This window comes from Micropterus salmoides, unplaced genomic scaffold (assembly GCF_014851395.1).
Source record: "Micropterus salmoides isolate LMB-PRFRI ecotype aquatic unplaced genomic scaffold, ASM1485139v1 Ms_hic_scaffold_4, whole genome shotgun sequence".
NCBI lineage: Eukaryota > Metazoa > Chordata > Actinopteri > Centrarchiformes > Centrarchidae > Micropterus > Micropterus salmoides.
In genome coordinates, this window is record NW_024043372.1 from 8,424,414 (window position 1) to 8,442,424 (window position 18,011).

Genomic DNA, 18,011 nt, shown 5'->3' on the forward strand with positions numbered 1-18,011 from the left:
GCTCCTGAAATGTGTGCGTGCCTGCGTGTGTGTGTGTGTGTGTGAAATGTGTGCGTGCCTGTGTGTGTGTGTGTGTGTGTGTGTTGCTGTACACACATTCACACTGACCGAGATTCACAACTGAGATCCCTGTTGCAAAACACTTCCCAACAGAAGGAGCAGTTCAGTGGATGAAGATCGGCTCATCAACACCAGCTCATCATGATCACCACATTTACCATCCTTGTCCTTGCTGCGTTCCGGCATGCTGCATGCGCAGTATTCAAGTTTAAGAGACATTTAAATTCCCTTTGGCTTTTACAAAAAAAGAAGAAATCAAACTGCAAGAATGAGATAAGAGTGCAAACAGAAAAATGAAAAAACGAATATCAAAGTAAATCTTGTAGAGAGAGAGCGAAAAAAAAGACTGGTTTGGGGTTTTTTTGCATTATTAGTTAAAATGAAAGGAGAAGGAAGCGAGATACTATCACAAAAATAACTACAAAAGAAACTGGAAATAAACACAAAAGCCACAGCTTCCTTCCAGCAACAAGCAGCGGGTAAATGCTCCGGTATAGACTCGCAGGACAGAGAGACAGAGATAAATCCAACCAGCTGTTCAGTGCAAAACATAAAAATAAGAGGTGGGAAACCAAGCCAGCAAGAAAGAAATAGGATAAGAAAAGAGAAAGAAACAACTGACCTTCCAACGGAGGAGGCAAAAACGTTCAAAGAGGCTGAAGCGATGAGAAGAGCAGGCGGTGAGGCTCAGTGTGCGCTCGGTAACCGGGCTGAAGCTCCGATTGCGCGCCGGTCAGTGAGGCGGTGATGAACAGCAACACAGCGCCGACTGGAGCGAACCACTGAGCGCAGGCAGGCAGGGGGAGGCCGGGCAGCAAAGCGACCGCGGGGAGCTGCGTGCGTAATTACACACCTGGCTAAAAAGCGCAGACAGAGCCAGACATGCCCTTAAAGGGACATCCTATCCAAAAGTTGATTTAATATAAACAAGCCTGATTTTCCTAGCCGGTAATCAGAGGTTGGCTTTAATCAGACGCCCTAGGGAAGACCAGGGATTGGTACACTTTTTGCTTCAGCACCTGCAACTCACTGAATTTTTGAGCTAGATTTCTCAAGTTTTATAATAAGTAATCAAATTTGTTTACTACAAATGGCACCAATTCAAACATCTGCAAGGATATCACAGACCTCCTGAGATGACATCAAATACATGGTGTTCCAGCACATGCTGGGGTAAGTTGTAACAATTAGAGAAGCAATAACAGTGACCATGTGATATGCTTCAAAAAAGGTTTGTTGAAATAAACAATGTCTCTCTTTCAAACTCCCTTCATGGTATGTATGTTTAATTTACACTCTAATGTACCTGTGTAAAGAATATGTGAGTCTAGTGTGTGTGTTTATTTGTGTGTTAAATCAGAGTTACAATGGTGACAAATTACTGTAGGTAACCCTGAAGTGCAGGCTTGGTGGGCCCTGAGACTGCTTAAGACTTTGAGTGGCCGAATGGCTCCATATATACAATACAAACGTGTTTGTCTATTGAGGCCTCAGAATCCTCAGTGTTGGCTTACAACATCTTCTTGGCAGGCATTATTTATTTTTTCTTATGCTTCCTTTATTCTTTCCTAAGATACTCTTTCTTACATGGTGATATCTTGAATTGCAGAGGAGCCAGAAGCAACCAGGTAGGTTGGAGGAGAGGCGCAGTCCCCAGTTGAGTTGGAGGAGAGTGCGGTTGTTCATGACGTGCCGGGGTCTGGAAGATGAGTGACTTGTGAGGGTGCATAGTTAACACTCCTCAAAAATGTCAGGATTGAAGGGCTAAATATATGTGTATTAGAAACCTACTTGAATGTTGTTGGTTCACAATACTTAGATACTACTTACTAGAATATCATCTCGTCATTGTCTTGGCAGGATTCATCTTCATCCAGACACTTGCAGTGTTCACCATCGGTTGTATATATAGCGGGCTAGTTTTTTTACTTACATCTGACCGAGAGCGTGGAACAAAGTGACGATTTTTGGGTGAATCCGTATCGGACAGAGCTATCTTCGTGCAGAACAACAGCGCCATCTTTGCAGCATCACAATCATGGACGTCGCAGGTAATCAATCAGGAGTAATGACTCCAAAACGACGTATAATTATAGATCCTGTTGCAATGAGTGTGGATCCTAGAAAAAAAGAGTCCACCAACAACATTGGCTGATTTTCTGTAACGAAAGGCTTGGGCGCTAACTCATGGGTGAATGACTATGGCAAAGAACTGGGGAAAAGAAATTTAACATTTCTCGTTCCTGAAGAAAAAGCAGAAGAGGATAAGAGCAGGGTCAAGCCGTTTAAGGGTTTAAGGATGTATTGCTTAACTGAATCTTTGGTTTGTAAAAACATAGGTGCTTGTACTGATTTTCTGAAAAGTGTATACTTGTAATCATTGCTGACGGATATGCGTTGCGTATGTCGCTGGAAATAAAATACTTGAACACAGACGTTGAAGCGTCAGTCTTTGTAACAAAGATCATGGAGGAGGTGATGAGAAATATATACTATGCGACAGAAAATGCAGGGGCTTACGGAGGCAAGCAAAAACTAAAAAAGGCCATATTTGATACTACTGTAGTTCAATATGCAGATTCAAACAGAAAACTGGCTCATGAAGCAAGACGCCTATACTCTACACAAGACGGCCCCAGTGCATTTTAAGAGAAACAAGGTTTTAGTGAATTCAATAGATTGGCAATTCCAGCTAGATCTAGTTGACATGTCCGCTTGTTCAACTGAAAATGTTGGGGTACGCTATTTATTAACGTGTATAGATTTGTTTTCAAAATACGCATGGGTGCGTTGTTTCAAAAATAAGAGTGGTAAATGCGTCACAGCGTCCTTTAAAGATATCTTAGCTGAAGATAGAATACCGCATAAAATTCAAACAGACGAGGGAAAAGAGTTCTTAAACAAAGATTTCGATGCGTTAATGAAAATTAATAGTATCGTACACTTTACCACATCAAATGAGACTAAGGCATCTGTAGTAGAGCGCTTTAACAGGACTCTGAAATCCAAAATGTGGCGTTATTTAACAGCCAATAATTCTAAACGATATGTAGATATATTGCAGGATTTAGTCACCTCCTACAATCATAGTTATCATCGTAGTATTAAAATGAAACCGATTGATGTAACAAAAGACAATGAAGATATCGTATTTAACAACTTGTGCAACTTGTAACAACTGTAAGAATTTCAAAACTATGCTGCCCTTTTAAAAAAAGTTATGAGCAAAATTATACTGTTGAATATTTCACTGCAAAGGAATGCTGTCAAGGGACCCTCCTGGTTATAGGTTAAAAGACTATGACGGGGAAATACTGTATTACAGGGAACATTTTATGAGCAAGAGATGCAAAAAGTTATTATAGATAAAAACAAAACATTTAAATTAGAAAAGATTTTATCTAGAAAGAAAAGACAAGGCCAAGACATGGTGTTAGTCAAATGGGTCGGATGGCCAGATAAATTTAACTCGTGGATTTTGGAAAAACAGGTCATTCAGCTACCTTAGCAGATTACAAACACATGTATAAATGGATACAGAGGATTTTTTTGTCACCCTGCCCTGCAACTCGTCTGCATTATTTTACCCGAGCAATACAATAGCAAACTCTAGATTGAAACTATCCAAGCCTTTACACTTTAAATCAGCACACGAGGTGGGTTTGATAGAAATACAATATCCAAAAACATGGAAACGTTTTTCATCTGAAGACTCAAAATTTGCTGTATTTGATAAAAAATCCAACTAGAGGGTAGTTCTATCAGCGACACGGGTTCTATACAACAATGTCACAGATAATAGCTGAACTAGACAGTTGTTTATCTGAAAAGGTCATGGGTCACATTGAGCTTGATTACAACCACATTACCAACAGAATAAGCATTTTACCAACGAGAGACGTAGAACGTTTCAAAGAAAACTTGCAGAAATGTTGTATGTTGAATGTTGAACGGCTTTTAAAACTCACGAGGGAATTGCAACATTTAGATCTCAGCCACGAACTAACACAGTGTTGACACAGATGCCGTATTTGGCGCCACATCATGCCGATGTTAACGTAGGGATGTATATTTGTTTATACCGATATTGTTGATCATCAAACGGTATTAAGAATAGTACATATATCGGGTCCAAACCATATGATCACAAATACTTATGACAGACCACACTATCTGAGGCTCTGCAAAACACACATTGATAGTATCAAGATTTCTCTCAAGACAGATCAGAATCAACATATCCCTTTTACGTACGGCAAAGTGATAATAAAGCTACACTTTCAACCCGTAAAATATCGGTATTAGACAAGGAGCAAACATTGCGGACAAGTATGTTGCATATTATACAGCCCAAGCGGGTGGTGATTTATCAGGACACAGCAGGCTCGGTGCTCAGTAAGGTGCAGGGTTAGGGGGTATCTTTAGGGGTCTGTTTAGATTAGCATTCGCCTTACTCAAGAAAGGATTTACATTTGTTGCCCCTCATTTAAAGACAGCTGCTAAAAACATAGCTATGGATGTTATTACTAATGTCATGAACAGACGTCAAGAGGGGTCGGGTATACATGCAAACTAACCCTCTCTATATACATTCTATTGCTAAAGTCACTCCCAAACATCCGCTTTTAGAGGATAACACCGGACATCCCATATACACAAACCCCCCTTTTCACACCCGTCTTCACCTTTTGGTGATCAACCCCCCACCGCCGCTAATAGAGGATAAGGCCGGACACGCCCTAATACAAACACCCATTTTCACTCCCCCATGTCTTTGTTGTTCAACTTTGCTATGACCCCCAATCTTTTTTTATATATATATATACTTTTTGTTTTATTTTTATTAATTTTTTAAATTGATTTTTTTATTAAATTTTAAATAATTTTTTGATAAATGTTTTTATTAATCAAAAATGTATTCACGTGCGCGTGCACTGCTGGCCTTTATTTACTACTCAGTGCTTGCACAGTGCATGCAACTGAAATACAAGCACACCTGCTTGACTCAGTCTGGTGACTGGACTGTTGTTACACCAGTTTTTATAAGTAGTATCTCTCAATGAACTGTCCAAGGCTTTTTCACTTTTGTGTGGTTAAAACCTGTTGCCCGTGTAAGGCTGATTGCCTCTGAACTCCTCATTGCCATGCTGGGGTTCCGCTTCATAAAGAATGTGAACCAGTCAGGCCCTGCCATCTGCTTTTCATGTAGTGTTTGTGGGTGTTTGATGTTTTATTTATGTAGAGATAGATTATATATATATATATATATATATATATATATATATATAGGGCTAACCCCAAATAGTCAAAAATTCGATGCTTGGATGGGCAGAGCCTGATTCGACTGTCAATCTCACAGTCAAGCTTCGAAATTATGAAACGAGGATCATACCATTTATCTGGGAGTGCTCAATGTCTGATTTTACATAGAACTACCAGTTTTCTCCCAATAACTTAATATACAGCCTATTATAATATAGATTTCAACATATAATGTTGTAAATAAAACAAAGAAGCTTTTAATAAATGTTTTTAAAGTGCGTGAATAAATCCAAAATTGTAACCCTGACCCTTAAGGAAGAGGGTCAGTGCTCATGTGTGGGTGTAGCGTGTATGCGTGGATGTGTGTGTATGTGTGTAGTGGCACAAGAGGAACAGGCAAGATTAGACAATTCTGATTCGATTATGTAAATCCTTATTCGGGACAGCCCTAAATATATATATATATATACCAGTTGATATGCAAACTTTATGAAAAAGTGGAATAGAAATCCTGAGTGCTGAATGCAAAGACATGAAACGTTTTTCAATTTGTCTGGCACCAGCGCTATTCAATTCTACTCTGATTTCAGAAGGCTAGTCCATAGTCCAACACAGTCAGGGAAACTCATCTCTTCCAAGAATGCTTAGTCTTATAACACCTCTAACCCCTAACTTAAACGTCTTTAAACAAAAACTTAACTCATCTGCCAGAGCTACTTCCAGAGGTGACTGTAAAATACCATATAAGAAAAGTTCCTTTGGACAGTCAGCCTGTTCCTACCAAACAGCAGAATCAGAATCAGAAGGAGCTTTATTGCCAAGTAGTGTTTTACACATACGAGGAATTTGCTTTGGTGATGAAGTGCAACACGTAGACAAACATACAGTTGACATAAATAGATGTAGAAATATATAAATATGGTATAGATAATGCAAGTTATATAAGAATAATAAAAAGAATAGAGAAAAATAATACAACTATTTGCAGAGAAAGAACGTTGCAGATATTTACATATGCATTGTTCTGGGTCTGTGTTGTGCAGACGTATTGCAATGGAAGAGAATATTGTGTACATAAATATATAAATTGACAATATAAAAATATACAACAACGATTAACAATTAACAACAAATATGTGCAATGTGCCAGGGAGGTTTGTGCATGATATGAAATGAAATAATATTTACATGTGCAGAGACATTTGTATTATTTGCTGGAGGGGGAGTGTCAGTGGGGGAACCGGGTCTTGTTAATGAGGCTAGCTGCAGATGGGAAGAAGCTGTTTTTGTTGCAAGAGGTTTTGGTCCTGATTGACCGCAGCCTCTTGCCAGAGGGGAGAATCTGAAAGAGTTTGTGTCCAGGGTGGGAGGGGTCAGCTGCAATCTTTCCTGCTCGCTTCAGAGTCCTGGAGGCGTACAGGTCCTGAAGTGATGGAAGATTGCAGCCAATCACCTTCTCTGCAGAGCGAATGATACGCTGCAGCCTGCCCTTGTCCCTGGCAGTTGCAGCAGCGTACCAGATGGTGATGCAGGAGGTGAGGATGGATTCAATTATGGTGGTGTAGAAGTGCACCGTCATTGTCTTTGGCAGGCTGAACTTCTTCAGCTGCCACTGGAAGTGCATTCTCTGCTTGGCCTTTTTGGTGAGGGAGGCGATGTTCAGCTCCCACTTGAGGTCCTGGGAGATGATGGTGCCCAGCAGAAGGAGTCCACAGTGGTTAGTGGGGAGTCACAACGGATGATAGGGGAGGGTGGGGCTGTGCTCTTTCTAAAATCCACAACCATCTCCACTGTCTTAAGAGCATTGAGCTCCAGACTCTTCTGACTTCACCAAGTCACTAGATGTTTGATCAGAGATGAGCCCAATGAAGGTGGGGTTGACCGCACCGACAGACTGGTGACCGGAGGTGCAGCTGTTGGTATAAAGGGAGAAGAGAAGGGGGGAAAGAACGCAGCCTTGAGGGGAACCGGTGCTGATGGTCCTGGAATCAGAGATGTTTTCCCAGCTTCACGTGCTGCTTCCTGTCCGTCAGGAAGTCAGTGATCCACCTGCAGGTGGGGTCAGGCACGTCCAGCTGAGACAGCTTGTCCTTCAGAAGGGCCGGGATGATGGTGTTGAAAGCAGAGCTGAAATCCACAAACAGGATCCTGGCGTAGGTTCCTGGGGAGTCCAGGTGCTGGAGGATGTAGTGAAGAGCCATGTTTACTGCATCATCTACAGACCTGTTGGCTCTGTAGGCGAACTGCGAACTGCAGGGCGTCCAAGAGTGGGTCTGTGATGGATTTAGGGTGGGACAACACAAGGCGTTCTAAGGACTTCATTACCACAGAGGTCAGGGCAATGGGTCTAATGTCATTTAGTCCTGTGGTCCTTGGTTTTTTGGGGACAGGGATGAGGCTTTGAAGCAGGCTGGCACATGGCATGTCTCCAGTGAGGTGTTAAAAATGTCTATGAACACCTGAGACAGCTGATCAGCACAGGGCTTCAGGGTGGATGGGGAGACACAGTCCGGCCCTGTTTTGCGTACCTATGTACCTGGAACACAATACCCACAGAACTAAGAAACATGTCTTCTCTCACCACCTTTTCCAAAGCTTTAAAACAGTGGTTACTGGACAATCAAATATGTCATAATTTGCAGTAGCGCTTCTGTCATTGTTTTTACATACTCTTGTACTCACATGTTGATGTATTTTACGTATCAGATGATTTGTGCTTGTCTGATTTTGTCTGTGCTTATGTAATTCTTGCTGTAATGTTTTATCCATGCTTCTGGGTTGTCTGCTTATGATTATATGTGTATGTTTTTTTTTATGTTGTCTGTACGCTATATTTTAATGTTTTGTTCCTATAACATCAACCTGCCAGGGACTCCAATCTGGCACATTTTGGACATTGTCCTTATGTTCATTAATGTGCACTGTTCCTTTTAAATAAACAAACAAACAAACTTCTAACATGCACTTTGTGTGCTCTTCTTCTATCCCTTTAATTCTTTTGTTTTGATTCCACTTTTTTGTTAACTCTTACTTCCCTAGCTTTTACCCCATTGATGCCATCCGTGCTATTAGCTCTTACTAATATTTATTGCTGCTCTTACTAGTATCTTTTGTCACTTGTAGATCTCTTACTGTATTGATGCTTTATTGATGCTTCTATGTTGTTGTATGACTTTCATCACGGCAACTCATAATGTGAGCAGTGTGTTTGGCCCCCACATGCCTGTATGCACTCCCAACACATTCTCATCTCAATGTGTCATAACTGACGCTTTCAGACAGCATGTCAAAGCGTAAGGATTTTACGCTAAAGGTACCCTTCTGAATATGAAACGCCCCCATTTGCTATGTTGCAGCAACACAAGGGAGGCTAACCCTACCTGTTAGTAGATCCGTGAAGCCGATGTGGGCAGCTGTAGGGTTAGCCGGTCGACATGCATAAAGTCAGTGACTTAGGTTTAGGTACTAACATTTCTTATGGTTGTGGTAAGGGTAGGGGCTTTGGGGGCTGTCAACACCTTTATCATGAACGTAGCTAGCTACCGCTAGCTAACTAGCACTTCCAGTCTGTACGGGACGCCCCAGAGCATCTCATAGCACCTGGTGCGTCTCACACAGATGCTAAAGGTACCCTTTAGAGTGTCAAATAACTACGCTTTGTCACTCTTTCTCAAATCGTCGGTATATGACGCCCTGAGATGACAACGGGCTCCAACACTCCCAACAACATCTGGGAATGCTCTAAAAAGTAATTCAGGGGACCTGTTACCACCACTTGATTAACTACATGGCTAGATAAAATTTCAAATTTCTTGATTAGATAAACATTCTAAGTTGCAAACGTTTTTTATCAATTGTGTTTAAATAATAATGTTGGTAATTACATCAACTTAATTTAGCTGGTAATTTTAACTCAAATTTCATTGTTGATGGGTTTACAACAAAATTCAAGTTCCAGTAACTTAATAAAATTGGCTTGATAACTTCATTTTTCTTGTTCCCTCACCTACCCACGTCTACACACATAACATGCTTGGACAAATTCAGACAGTAAGACTGTGTGTTAGTGGACTTGACTGAAGAAGCTTGATATAAATCACATTTTATGGTTAGTAACAGTAAGTAGTTGTTTTTTTTTTTACCACTGTAGGCAAATTGCTGTTTGACCAAAACTGTGGATAGTTCAGTGAGAGAGATAAAAGTAGTAGTGGCAGAGTGCTTCTTTTGCTGTCTGTCTTGGTCAGTAGAGAGCATTTTCTGATGCCATTTATTACAAAACAAATGAGTTGCTGTCTTGAGAAGACCCTAGCATTGCTATCATTCTGTATCATTCTCAGCAGTAATCTTCCAATTCATTATCACTAACACACTAACCTATGTTTAAATTTGCTTTACAAGGACACAAGGAGCTTGAGGCCAGCTTGGAAAGGCAAGTGATGAAATCTGCAAGTGACTGGTCCACAAGACAGCAGCCATCGTGGTGGAGAGGAGAATGAAAATCCTGGAGGGAAAGAATATACCAAGATGCTTTGGTAATGGTAATTTATTTGTCACATAAACATACATGTAGCGAGATTCATCCTCTGCATTTAACCCATCCCTGAAGGGAGCAGTGGGCAGCCGCTGTGCAGCGCCCGGGGACCAACTCCAGATCTATATCAGTGTTTTGGTCAGAACCTAAAATGTTTTTGATGGTGGGGGAAACCAGAGCACCCGGAGAAAACCCACACAGACATTGGGGAGAACATGCAAACTCCACACAGAAAGGCTGGGATGACCGGGATTTGAATTGCTTTACTCATGAAACGTTTGAAGTTTCTTGAAGCTGTTTCTTGACCTTGATGGACTGAAAGAAAAAGTAATGTCTCAGGAACAGTATTTTCTAAAGATTCCACTTGTGTCAGGGCAATTTCTGATATTATTCAGATTGCATTGTTTTGTATTTGGATGTCAACTAAAGAGGATACAAAATTGAGATTGCTTCTCTGTCAAGATGCTTTAGATATGTTGTTGTTGTTGTTCAACAAATCTTGTCTTGACAGTTGACAAAATAGATTATGTTTAAAGAAAAACATATCCCTTTTTGTGTGCAACTCTAAAAAAGCTGCAGGTTCTGAGAAGGTTGGTGGGCATTGAAAGTTAATTTTTAATTAACACTTGGAACGCTAGGAACTTTGTTACTGTAGTTTTTAAAAAAATGTTTACAAAGGTAAACAAATGTTTGAGTGGAATTAATATTTTACAGATTTTTTAAAGATAAACTATATGTTCAAATACCCAACTGCAGAAATAAAATTGATTGCTTAAAAAGCTATAAAAAAGAAACTCTATTTGGAGCAACTTAATTTTTACAATGGTTTTTAGTTTGAATCCTGCGTTCATGATTATGGTAATTCAGTAAATATTACATAAAAGTGACTTAAATAAGAAGAAAATCTAGTTGGAGCAACTTAATTTTATGAGTATTCAACTCAAATACTTGTCTTTAAGCTATCAACAATTAAGTAAGTTGTAATAGAAATTGTCTTTGATTGTAGAGGAAAAGCTAATTCCCTAACTCAGTATAGTTTGTTCAATATAATTTCAGCAGAAGTTGTCATAACTCAAAAAGATTAATGCAAACTGTTGAGCGTTAATTTTTTTTATTCAGACTAAACATTTGTTTTTAGAGTATAATGAGATGGTGATCCTGGGGGATCTCCCAGACCTAGATAAGGGCCTCAGTGAGCTCCTAAACAGTCTGTGGTGCTACTTGGAGGCATCGGATGCACCAGAAACGTGAGGGCCAGTCAATGGCATCTAGGGCTGTCCGACTAAGGATTTACATAGTTGAATCAGAATCGTCAAGTCCTGCCTATAGTCGACTGATAGTCGAATCATGTGTGGCGATTGCGGGGGGGTTCACATGGTGGCTTTGGGTTTATTTACGCACTTTAAAAACATTTATTGAAAGTTTTATTCTTAATAATAGGCTGTATATTAACTTATTGGGAGAAAACTGGTAGTTCTATGTAAAATCAGACGTTGTGCACCCCCATATTGCAAAAATGGAAAGATCCTTGTTTCGCTGGGAAGCTTCGACTGTGAGATTGACAGTCGAATCAGGCTCTGCCCATCGAAGCACCGAATCTTCGACTATTTGTGGTCAGCCTTAATGGCTTCAATGCCTTTGTCATCCAGGAACTGCCTACACACTTTGGCCACATGAGGCCGGGCATTGTCCTGCCCCAGGAGGAAACCAGGGCCCACTGCACCAGCTTAGGTCTGATAATGGCTCTGAGCATTTCATCCCAGTACCTAACAGCAGTCAGGGTATCATTGGCTAGTACATGGAGGTCCGTGCAACTCTCCCAGGATATGCCTCCCCAGACCAACACTGACCTGGCAAACCTGTCATGCTGGATGATGTTGCAGGCAGCATAACATTCACCATGGCATCTCCAGACTCTTTCACATCTGTCACATGTGCTCAGTGTAAACCTGCTCTCATCTGTTCTCTGATGAATGCCAGTCAAGTTGCTTGGTGCTGGGGTGTGAGCACAATCCGGCCCTCATGCCCCCCTCATGGAGTCTGTTTCCAACTGTTTAGTCAGAAACATTCACACCAGTAGCCCGCTGGAAGTCACAATAAAGGGCTCTGGCAGTGCTCTTCCTGTTCCCCCTCGCACAAAGGAGCAAATACCAGTCCTGCTGCTGGGTTGATGCCCTTCTACAGCCCTGTCCAGCTTACCTCTTGTAATGGCCCGTCTCTGGTATCTCCTGCAGTCTTTAGACACAGCAACCCTTCTTGCGATGGTACGTGTAGATGTGCCACCCTGGAGTAGCTGGACTACCTATGCAACCTGAATGGGCTGCAGGTACCGCCTCATGCTGCCAGTGGTGACAAGGACATCAGCAAAATGCAGAACTAGAGAACAGTCAGTCAGGAAGGGTAAGGAGAGTGCGATTGTTGACGGCCACCGTCTGCAATACTATTCCCTTTCGGGGATTGTCTTGCCTCTCCACTTTAATTTGCTTCAAAACAGGTGACACTGATTCACAGTCGGTTATGCTTCCTAATTCGACAGATTGATATAAGTTTAATCAACATAATGTTATACTGTGATGATTAAGTGTTCCCTTTTTTCATGAGCAGTGTATTTCATATACAGTACATATAGATACATTTTGTCAAATTGGTGGGTCATGGAGTGCCGAACCATCATGGTTCTGATATGACCAGATTACAGACAGATATCAAGATATCCTCCCTAACATCAATATATTTTGAGCTAGATGAACAAATATAACAATTTAATATATGCAAAAAAAATTTTTCCTTAAGATGAAGGCTAATATAAAACGTATACAAGTAATAGCATGTCAAATAATGGCAGATCTGGAAAGCCCTAACTGTGCTGAAAAAAAAATCATCATAGCATGTCTTATAATAGACTTCACACAAACCTACTGTTTAGATACTGTAGGACAATAAAATAGTTACCATGGTTTTAAGTATGAACCCTATAAACAAACAGGTACCAAAGAGATTTTGCCACCTTAAGTGGTATTAAATTCTGGCTTGGCCCATGGACTATGGTAATGTAAAGGGGGAAAACGAGCAGTGGACCAAACCACTGTGATGCAAGGGAGGGGGGAGTCAAAATGTTTCTACTACTTACACAATTATTTAAAATATATATATCATTATTTTATTTGCAATAAACAGCATGGTTTTTAATAATATTTTTAGAGGGGGGGAAACCTTTAGGTGGGCTAGGTCCTCATCTGTTAATTCACACATATTTAAGGAGTGATGAACAACTGTGGCACTTTGAAAAATAAGGAAATAACAAAAACCTTGTATTTGGTGATTTTAAAAAAAGGGTTCTTCTAATCTCTACATGTGTTGAAACATGTAAGGACCTCAAAGATTCTTTCACTGCAGATCAACGCTACATGATCTAATAATACCTGTAGTACAAAACAAAAAAACTCAGTGAGCAGTAGACAGAAGGAATAATATAGTAATTCGTAGAGCAAAGTGCAAGTATAGTTGACACACCATAGCCCCTCTCAGAGCTCTGAGCATGTACAGTAAGTGTCCTCATTGCTTGTGCTGTTACTGATTTTTACCTTTAACAGCAGCTATAACGTTTCCCGAGAGACTTTTTTAACTTGAAGGAGCATCAAATAGTTTGTTTGATTGACATTGGTGAAGTTTGAAACTCTTGACATTCTTTAAAAACCAAAGGGCAATCTTGTGCGTGCACACACTCACACACAGTTTTCTATGAAGACCGTTTAGAAGACAGAGTGAAGAGAGGAAGAGGAACATTGTTTATTTTGTTGTGCTTGTTTTTCTGTTTTCTCCTTCAAGGGCAGAGAGAGGAGCTGGGAAAATGAGGCTGAGTGAGGAAGAAACAAAGAGAGTGTGAGAGAAAGACAGTGAAAGAAGAAAAACAGACGATGCAAACCCCTGTGGTTCATGTAGTAGACCACTGTAATTGGACTGATGAAGTCAAAATAAAATGTAAAGTTCAGTCAGTTTTTTTAACGATTTATTGCAGCAATATGCATTTTAGTTTGGTGGTGTGGCTCTGCTCATGTGGTGCTCAGGAACAAATTTGAGCTTGAGACTGTCCCTGAGCTCACCGACCCCTCTGGCAGAGCCTGCAATACACAGCATTTAATGAACATGAACACATTAAAATCATTCAAAATTCATGTACAACTAAATGCTAATACAAGCAGAGGCCGGGGAGGTGGAGGGAGTTAAATTAAAATGTTTATATGGATCACCTATTGTGAGAGATTTGTTGTGAACATACACAACTGGAGGGTGTAAGGAAACCACCATAAAATTACTTCTGTGCCTGAACTACCTCGAGGCTCCTTTTGCTGCTAAAAAATGTCCATTTTAATCTGGACCTTTTTAGCTGTTGGGGAGACATTCAGTTGTCTATTTGCTGAAATCATCCCATTTGAGTCAAAACATTAATTTCTACCCCTGCATGTGTTATCATACTGTATGAAGTTAAAAAGTGGTCTTTGTGATTTTGTCAGTTTTCAGACAAGTCAATGAGATGTCACAGTCACGAAAGAGACAGAGGCTCTAACTTTTGAAGAATCACAGAATTTATAACCATATTCTCTTCCTTCATGCTCATACTGAATTATTTTCCTTCCCTCAGTGTTGCAGTGAAAGAGAGAGCGAGCATGGAAGGGAGTTTTTGATTTTCTGCAGTGGGAAGTCTGATGTTAAAGCACAAAAGAAAGAGAGAGCGGCATTTCTGAAGCTGTTCTCCTTTTGGGGTGAGAGAAAATACTGTATGAGTGACAGAGAGACTTTCTTAATAAAACAGCTTACTTTAAAAGACTGATTGAAATTGAAGTCCTCTGGGACCAAAGAAAGAGAAAAGAAAGATCTGAATGTCATTCTTCTGAAACAAAACATCTTACTATATAACTCTGATCTAATGTCACCACAATGACCCCGGACGGAAAACAACCTTCACACACAAAAAGAGAGGAAAAGTTATTTTATTACACTGTAATGCAACAAGGAAAATGTTAACTCATTTTATTATACAAATGTGAACAAGAAACAGGAAAACAGTCAGCAACAGTACTGTTGAGTTGTAGTAGTGCAGGAAAATCAACTGTTTAAGTCAGTTTGTCAGGCCCTTAGCGTCATAGTTCAATGCACCAGGGAAAGCCCTGTAGCGTCATTTTTAAACGCAAAAGGTAACAGAAAACTCCAAGTAGAGATGTGGTTAGGGTAGATGGTGGGCCAGAAACTCAAGTTTCAACCGGGAGACGGGTGTTCATTTACCATGTGTAACAAAAAGTCAACATTGAATGTTTTTATTTAAGTGATGTTGGATACATAAGTTGCATACATTACGTAACATTACTTAACTTACATAAGTTAACTGACGTAAGTAATGATTTTTTTTCTAAACCTAACCAAGTACTTTTGGTGCCTAAACTTAACCAAACAATAACTCACAACGTTAACAAGGACTTTTATTTTGAAAGTCTAACTGGTGTTGTATATTTATTGTTGCTACCTTGACCACGGAACCCTAAACTTCAAAAAACAATGTCACAGGGGTACGCAGGGCGTTCAAAAGCGACACCAAGGGGTGTTTCCCAAGTGTCCATATTTGACGAGTTGGGAGTGAGAATGTGTTCAGAAAATTCAGAGAAACACACTCAGGTTTCTTGGTCTGGGGAGAAAAATATAATAGATATAGATGGAGCTGCATAATGTAAGCATCTTGGATTAGCAACTAGTGTTGGATCAGATGTACGGCCAGGCTGGGCCAGTTAAGCCTGGTCCCCACCTTCATCAGCTTTTTTAAACACTCCATTAACTTTCTACAATAGTCAATAAGTTTGCAGTCAAAAACATCTCTGGAGACGGTCAAGAGTCAGTGCAAAAGAGTTTATTCCAATACAGGACAGATAAACCAGTACAACATCCCTGCAGGTCGGAGGATGGTGTCAACCCTGTGGTCTGCAGACAGCCTTATATATCCCCCTCTGGGCTGGTTTGCCCCCTCCTCTCCTTTTGGTGAACTTCTTATTCTCTGCTGCTTACACGTGTTGTTTTACCAATTAACTCTCTTTTCCAGCTGTCATTCATTACTGTGTTGTTGATTTTCTATATTTTTGCATCACTGGATAAGAAGTTCTCCATTATATTTCAACTTCAGTCTCACCGTATTTTTTAGTTAAGTTATACATGCATAATTTGACACACAATTACATTTCTTAAAAAGTTAATACAAGAATAACATGGGTAATGCTGTATCTTTCCTTAATGTCTGGTTTCTTACAGTAATCTTGATATAGTGCTGACTGTATCTGCTGCCTTTCTGTTCATCTGTCATGAATTCCAAAAACTGTCATCCTCAATATGTCGTGAAAATGGTCAGCAAAAGTTCCTTCTGCAAGTTCACTCAAAGTTCACACAGGCTATAAGCATCAGAGGTTGGAATTTGACAATCAAACCCTTAATCAGTACTTAAACATGTAGTCTTAATATCAGCAAACTAACACCTCAACAGTCCCTCATGTAGTCATAACAACAGTAGATAACAGTAGACCAAAGCATGCACTTGTCACAGCAGATTTTGAACACCTGCAGCCTCTCCTGCAGTCATAATTTACAGTAGATAACAGTTGAACAAGGCGTGCATAGTCTCAGTGTCTGCAGTCAATGCTCCCACTCAAGGATCTAACCATAGTGAGCTTGTTACTGCATTCATGGCAACAGTACAGCACTTCTAAGTAGAAAATAAGGCACATCTAGGTAAAAAGATTAAGAATAATAAATACTGATTAAGGATAATCACTGATGACTGTTTCTTGACCGATGTCTGTTTTTTGTCTGCACTGCTCCCCCTTTCTGTGTCCTAGGCATGCCCTCTGCTGATCATGCTATTTTAACCATAACCTGACTTTGTGGAATAAGCTGGTGTCTTTTGTGCTGTGTGTTCAAGACAGGACATTCTTATTGTGATGGACTATATTGATGTATGTTTTGTAACACAATTTTCACTAATTCTGCTTCTACGTTTTCCATTGCTGGTGTTTTTGATGCTGCCTTGCTGTCTTACTGTGCTTCCTCACTCTGCTCCCAAAGCACACTTTGCTTGCTCACACACTGCTGAGCCTGGGCAGTTAGATACAAAAAGGAGCACATACACTCAGAGCTATAGAGTTTTAACACTGTGATCTTAACTTTACACTATAAAATAACACTTTAAATGATGACAATGTAGACCACCATTGCTCTAACAATTAATGATAACAATTTAGGCTATAATGCTCTAAAATAATTCACAACACTAGGACTGTCCCCTCATAAAATGGAGGCATGTCTATTTACGTCCTCATCTCACCAGTTGCATTTCAACCAAAGACTTTTCTTTCCTTTTTGAATGATTTTTAAGTTTTTTTTAATATCTGCATTCCTATCTTGTTAATCATCTTGCAATTGCAAAACTGTGTCACAATCCTGTCCTGAGTGCTGTGTTTTTGGGTTTTGATTCTGAGGGTTTGGTTTCGTATCTGCATGATTGTCCTGTCATTTGTTCCGTTTAGTTTTCTGAGTTTATTCATTTATCAGTGAGGTATCTGTTAGTCTGTGGTCTTGTGTTTTGCATCTGTTAGTATCTGTCTGTTTCTGACATTTCATCACCCTGCCTGTCTGTGTCTGTCTGCTGTCATTATTGGTATCACCTGTTTGTGCTCCCACCCTCCTCGTTAGCCAGTGCTTTAATGTTTGTTGCTTCTGTTTAGCTTTTGCTGGTTTGTAGGTATGTTCATCCACTGCCGTGTGGCTTGCTTGCTTGCTTGCTTGCCTGCCTGCCTGTTTCTGCTGCCTTGATTTGGATAATCCTTTTGTTGAATTCTGGACTCTGTCATAATTTCTGTGGACTTTAATAAATACTTGGAAACTGTACCTGTTCTGCCTCTGTGTCCTGCGTTTGGGTCCTAAAACCTGTTCCTGCCTGCACACACGACAAACCCTGACACATTGGAAACATCTAAACTGAGATCTTGTTCAAAGTTTCAATAGCCCGTTCAAAAGACTATTGCTCAAAAAGAGACGCAATTCCACCCTTTCTGGTGGGTATAATATTAAAGAGCTATTATTTTACGTACTGCTGGCCGCCGGCACACAGTACCAAGCGTAT

General features: G+C 40.2%; 1 protein-coding gene and 1 long non-coding RNA gene across 4 annotated transcripts in view; one reads left to right on the forward strand and one right to left on the reverse strand.

Moving 5' to 3' along the window:
- Positions 1–809, reverse strand: part of raly (RALY heterogeneous nuclear ribonucleoprotein) — a 183,414-nt gene extending 182,605 nt beyond the window's left edge. For all 3 annotated transcript variants that reach the window (XM_038697146.1, XM_038697145.1, XM_038697147.1), the window contains exon 1: positions 683–809. The gene's annotated coding sequence lies outside the window, so the exon portion shown is untranslated. The remainder of the gene's footprint in view (positions 1–682) is intronic.
- A 129-nt stretch (positions 810–938) lies between these two features.
- On the forward strand, positions 939–13,844 carry LOC119886748. The gene is made up of 3 exons (XR_005441544.1): positions 939–1,233; positions 9,721–9,854; positions 13,682–13,844. It is a non-coding gene; the product is annotated as an uncharacterized LOC119886748 (long non-coding RNA).
- The last annotated feature ends 4,167 nt before the right edge of the window (positions 13,845–18,011 follow it).